Genomic DNA, 6951 nt, shown 5'->3' with positions numbered 1-6951 from the left:
TTTACTCAAAGGATCAGCTTGCAAGTCCTAAACAGAATCTGACAGTGAGTGATACACCAAACTGACCTTCTCATGTATGCATATGCATGTGTGTAAAGGTTAGTTTGGTGTATCTTTCTGCTTACAGCCCTCTGTATCCTGCTGCTCCACCCGTCTGCTGTTACTTTACATAAAACAAACCACAAATAACGCTTTGTTCCACGTTTTTTCCATCTGCCGTATGGAAAAAGTTGTTCACTGACAAGAATATTTGGTAAATTTAGACACAACTGGTTCATTCTTCCCAGTAATCTGCACTCTGTTAGAGATTATTTTTAACTTTCTGAATTCATTTTGTGTTTTGTAGGATATTTCTCTCATTTTCTTTGAAGATGACTGGACAAATGGCATTAACACAAGTTGTCAAACTGGAAGAAATCTATCAAGATGGAAGGTTACATATTTCTGCACGCACAGTAGAGTTAGGAAATTCTCTAAAGGCATAATGATTGAATATCTGTAAAAACTCTAAAGGGGAAAATTACCAAAGAAATCTGCAAAGTTCATGGACTCTAGATAATTCTAGGAGGAGAGTGTGATGTAATGAATTCTTAAAACCTGCATATTCGCTTTGTAAACAACACACAGGTGATCTGACCATTTTCACATGGCGATAGTCTCTCTCCCACTGTCCCAACTCAGTTTTTAAAATCGGCCCAGAATCCCTCAGAACTCCATTATCATTCTCTCCTCACATGCATATATAGCCTGGCGAGCCTCTTTGACCAGAGGGCATTTTGGGAAACACAGGAAACCACTAACTGATGCAGGTCGAGGGAGAGTGGATAGATCATTGAACTACACTGCAACTCTTGACACAGTATGCAGCTATGGTGGAGGTATGGTGGCCTGGTGGTAGTTTATACAATCTCCCTGTGGCTCCATGAGTTTCCTCTGGGTGCTTCAATTTCCTCTCACCTCCAAACACACACAGGTTTGGTGAGCTACAACTCTACAGCACGATAAACCAGTGCGGAGAGATACAGATGGCTGGATGGACGGAACATTACAGATCTACGGTGAAGGAAGATATGCATCCAAAACACAAGTTGCGTCAACGTAAAGGAGATTAAACAATGCCTGTACTGTGTTAAATCACTGATATAAACACAATGAGAATATGCAAATTTGTAAATAATGAAATGATGAGCAGTCCAAAAAGACAGGTGACATGAAATGAAAATGCTTTATTTTGACCCTGTGAAAGGAAAAACCCATACTTCACCATAAATTCCAAATATAGAGTAAAATCTGAATCTGGAAAATATTAGAGAGGAATGTTTCCCTTTTCAGGAAATAGGAGTCAAATTCAATACAAACACACAGATGAGGTATCAGCATCAGAAGTATCAGACCTGTGTTTTATGATTTTCTTGAATTGAATGTTTGTTTGTCTGGACAATGTATGACACCTCTAAGTGAATGGCCTTCTCTCGTTATAGCCCAGGCATTTGTTCATCGCCTCCAATTTGCCATAAACAGACAGATTTGCTAATACTACTTATCAAATCTTAATACTTGAAGTGTGCACATTAGGGATGCGGTCATCTTGTGACCTGGGTTCAATTCCCAGGCAGCGCATTCTTTATGGGGGGCGGCAGTGGGCTCCGCTTGCGAACCGAGGAGTGGCCGGTTCATTTACATCTGTATGTTTGTTTGCAATAAACAAATTATGCAAATTCTAGCAGTGGGAGATATGAATGGATGACATGGATGCCACATGGATGCCACACCCCTTAATATTTCACCCCCTTTAACCTTCACCCCTCACCCCAGCCTCCCCTGCCCATCCTTCTCTCATCTCATCATGTAAATGTACCTATGAGCTTGAGAGTAGCAGCAGTTGTTCCGTGTTATGCTGCAGGTTCAAACGCTCGATCAGGTCTGCAGTGAAGCAACAAGGGATGGTCGACCTCCTGTTCATTCCTTCCAATCAGACGAGAAGCTGAGACAAATCCTCGCTTGCAGTCATCTCTCTGACATTGTGTGTGTACATAACACACACACACACACACACACACACACAGACACACACAAGACTCAACATGCACATCACTGAGAGCAATGAGGGCATAGAGCAAGGAGGCCGTTGGCTACTTTTCTCTATTATCATAGTGGAATTCCACACAGGATTTCAGTGTGTGTATGTGTGTGTGTGTGTGTTTTCTTATATTTATGGACGATGATTAGTGTGTAAGAGTTTGTCATCACCTTTGTAGACTTTGTAGAATATGGAAGTGTGTGTGTGTGTGTGTGTGTGTGTGTGTGTGTGTGTGCGTGTGCGTGTGCTTGTGTGTGTGTGTGTGTGTGTGTGCGTGTGCGTGTGCTTGTGTGTGTGTGCTTGTGTGTGTGTGGATTCACCATTCTGACACAGTTGTCTGAAATGCCAGCAGTTTTTCTCAGTAGAACTAAAAGGTGGGTGAGGGCCTATGGGAGTGGCAGCAGAGAGCCTGTTACACACACACACACACACACAAGCACACACACACACACACACACACACACACACACACACACACACACACACACACACACACACAAACTGTGAATGTGAAGCCTTGTCTGTGCCTCATACACATAAATGTCAGGTTTGGCAGCAGCACAGACACTATTTGTCTTATTGAAAAACACTTAATAATTTAAGAAAAACCTTTTATTTTTGTAGAACAAAGAAAATAAAAATTCTTAGAAGATCAAGTTAAAGGAAAAAATACAGACATAAATTCACAAAAAGAAGAAGAATGAATACACATTTCTTTCATTTCAGGAAATTCAGAAAAACTATTTTTTTTAACTCTAAACAATTCACTAAATTCTCTTAAATTCCAAACTTGATTGATGTGAACAACACTTCTGTATAATATATACTAGTATGGTTGTTTTCTTCATCATTTTAGTAACCACATAACCACATAAATGTATATTTAACTCTCCCGTGTCTTTTTTTTCCCAGTTTTCCCTGCCGACAAGGAAATGTGGAGCTTTGTCTTTCCATAAGTCTCCGGAGACGGATTGTTGACACGAGTGGCAGACCGGCCTTGCTTGTTTCCTCTCAGCACCCAGTAATCTTCATATGGCTAAGCTGGTTAAAGCCTGGGGTTGCTATGTCCAGGGGCATAAAAATGCAGACGGACCTCGGAGTGTGTGGGCAGATTGTCCCTTCCGGCTTACAGACGTCGCTGTCCTTCCCGCAGATAACAGTGACATCATCGCCCGGGGAGAGGGACACTCCTGTCTAAATAAATGAGGACAAACACCTTCCAACCTCTAGCCAGATGTGACTGTGACCCCGCTGACCTCTCCTCCTTCCCCCCCGATGGACAGATTTTCATTCCCGGGCCTGGTGGCTCCATGGCAGGATAGGGGAAAGGGAAAGACGGCTCACACGTACATTATAATGAGATTATCTCCCAGGCAGCAGAGACTCCAGACACATACAGAGCTGCTGTAACAGCTTGTCAGCTTTTTTCCTTTTTACAGTCTAATTATACGTGCTGATGACATTAATTAAGCCGGTGGGGAAAAGGAGAAAAAGCCCTTTCCGGAAGATTGATTTGTTAAATATAAAAACACTTCACCGTATAAGCAATGTAACTACCATCTCTGGGTGTATAATGTCATATTCTAGCAATAACTGTGGAAAAATAGTCATGAAAATGTGATATCAAGAGATTTCCAGCGTTTGAATTTAAAGAAACGCTCGAAAGCTGTCAACTCAACACAAGACTACCTGCTAACCAATTATTGTAGTAGTGGTTCCAAATCAGACACTTTGCCTGCAGCAAATTCCAAAACTTCCCCTCCCGTCCCCCTGAACTCATGTGGGAAGACCTGCTATCGTTCAGGACTCCGCCAAGTGGGACCATATCTGAGATTTATAGCCGTATTCTGGACCTCTGCGACCTATCTAACTCGAAAACATGGGCTGCCTGGGAGATTGAAATCGAACTATATCATTTACAATCTGCATACTGCCTCATCCTGTGCCCGTCTCGCTCTCATCCAGTTCAAGGTCGTGCACAGAGTCAGCTTTTCTAAATCTCGATTGGCCGAAATGTATACAGACTTACGCCACATGTCTTTTCTTTGCCCCAGGCTCCTCAACTACTGGGCATGCAAGTTCAACCCTCCCCTTATATTGCCATCTTCGGTACTCAGTATGACCTACAACGTTTTAACACCCCACAAAAGGAAATCATCATGTTCACCTCTTTGCTTGCCAGACGACGCCTGCTCTTACATTGGAAATCCCTCACCCCTCCCTCTATTTCGCAATGGCTTAAGGATACAATGTACTTTCTTAGACTCGAGAAAATCAAATGCACTATGAGTAACCACACTGATAAATTCTATCAGAGATGACAACCTTTCCTCTCCTATTTCACAGATCTACTGGCTATGCCAGACCATAGACTGATTACAAGAACACAGATCAGATCCTTTTTATTTTATTTTATCATTTTATTTTGCATTTCAGGCAGTCCAGGACGGGGGTGTGTGAATGCGGGTTGTGTGACTGTGGGGTTGGGTGGGGTTTTGGGGTAGGATGTCCTCTCTCTGATTCTTTTTTTGTCTCTCTCTCTCTCTCTGTTTCTCCCCTATCTCTCTCTCTCTCTATCACAACCTATGATGCGATGTGTACTAGCCTACATTGCTGTTTGACATCATCCTGTAAGTTCTGTATGTACCCTATGACATCATTGCAACTCCAGCCCACTTGTACTCCACCTCAGGGTCTATGTATAAAGTTCAACAACAATAGTAGTGATAATAATAATAATAATAATAATACCTTCCTTCCTTCTCTCTATCTCTCTCTCTCCTCTTTCCCCTCTTTCTATATAAAAACTGATCTCCAAAATATCCTACACCTGTATGCACAATGTCATGTACAATGTCTGCTTCAATAAAAACAAATTGCAAAAAAATAAAATAAAATAAACGCTCTGTAATCTAAATGATAAACAGAAAACAAGAAGCTTCAGGTTTTGGTGTCAACAAATCCCCTAAATCCCTTTTTTCTGGACGTATCAGTCACACACATGCGCGCGCGCACACACACACACACACACACACACACACACACACACACACACACACACACACACACACACACACACACACACACACACACACACACACACAGACATCCATCATAGAGGATTGTCCAAGCAGCTACAACAGATAAGGGACTCACCTCTGGCTTTTGGTGAAAATCCCTTATCTTAAATCTCTCCAGTTCTTGCGTTTCTTGCTTTCTATTAAGCTACATTTCAACTATATTTCACATATAAGCTCCATGTATTCTAGTCTCAGATCTGCGCTGGGCCATTTTCATAAGGACATAAAAATGATACGTATCAGATATCTGCCCATGTGACTGTAATCTAAACTGTGTATAGTGGAAATGTAGCTTCATGTTAAATTTGCATTTCTTCTTTTTCTCTTATGGGAAAAACATCTGGATATCCTTTGATGATTCATCTTGCGGTTCAAACTATAAATGTAATTAATTCTTATGACATAAGGGGGGAAACCAACTGAGCCTTTCCATTATATTCAACAGTAGAGGTCCTCAGCTGTTTTAGGAGATTTATGTTTTGTTTAAGTGTTGTGATTTTGGTCTAAATGATTGGATTTATTAATTTGGACATGAATTTGGATCACATCACTAAAACTAAAGGTGCTATAATTTTAAAAACCGTCCTCCTTTGCTAACATAACCTCTGTTACAACTCAACACTGAAGGAAAAGTCAAGATATCATAATAAAATAACTCATTTATTGGAGTACACAGATTAATGTGACAGGGTGACTGTGTGTGTGTGTGTGTGTGTGTGCGTGTGTGTGTGTGTGTGTGTGTGTGTGTGTGTGTGTGTGTTCTCTCATTCCCAGTTGGCTTTCAGACCTGCTGCACCTTTTTATTAGTGTTTCCTCTCCATCTACCTCTGGATCCTGTTACATTTTTGCGTATGTTTCATTTGAGTAAGACTCAACATTCCTAATTTGTGACGTGGCGGTGGAGCAGCTGTATCACAGTGAACAGTATATGGCTGTTAGGTGGGGCTGTATGAGCTCATACTGTGGGCTGTTTTGGCTTCTGTTACCACTCCTATTATTGCTGTGCAGTGGTCCTCCTGCTCTCCTTTATACGTTACACGTCTCCACTTTGGCTGCACTGTATATGTCCTAGTCACACAGGTCAGCTGGACAAATCAGGAGTGAACTTGTATGGATTTTGAATATTCATAACAATGGCAACAAAGAGCGTGTGAGTGCGGTGTGTGTTAGCTGTGGGGTTCTTCATTTAAATGCATCATTTTAAATGCATGCTTAGAATAAAGAGGACTCTTATTGTTACAGTATATCCTGCAAGAAAGTTGCAAGCTCAGTTTTTTGTTCATTTCTAGCTGGAGGGAAGTAAAATCACACCCAATATTATAAGAAAACTAAATTCAGCTCGATTTTATATCAATGAAGCAGTGAGAGCTTCTATCTGCAGGTAGGCACTGAGAAGATGAATGTGGAATAAACTGAAGCTTATCTGTGTGTTGTCAAAATGAGGTGGAACACATGATGACTTCGTGTGTGTACAGATCCTACACACCATTAGAAACATGGACGTGATTTATCTCCCCCCATAACAGTTTCACTATCACTTTATAGCATATCGCACAACGCGTTGCTGTATATCATATATACCACACGTGTTTGCTGTACAAGTTGTATATACTGTAAATACTCTTACTTCCCAGCCAGATGCACATTCTGCACTTTGTACCCTTTGTCCTCCTTCTGTACTTTGTACTTGTTATGTACTTTGTTCCCCTATTGTATGTACTTTGTATCCTTTATTGCAATTTTTCATTTAATTTTACACTGTACTGTAACTGTTACACAATCATTTCCCTC

Source organism: Genypterus blacodes, unplaced genomic scaffold (assembly GCF_046128005.1).
Source record: "Genypterus blacodes isolate CSIRO-AG114 ecotype Tasmania unplaced genomic scaffold, CSIRO-AGI_Gbla_v1 ptg000033l_1, whole genome shotgun sequence".
Classification (NCBI taxonomy): Eukaryota; Metazoa; Chordata; class Actinopteri; order Ophidiiformes; family Ophidiidae; genus Genypterus; species Genypterus blacodes.
Note: the sequence above shows the minus strand (reverse complement) of the source record.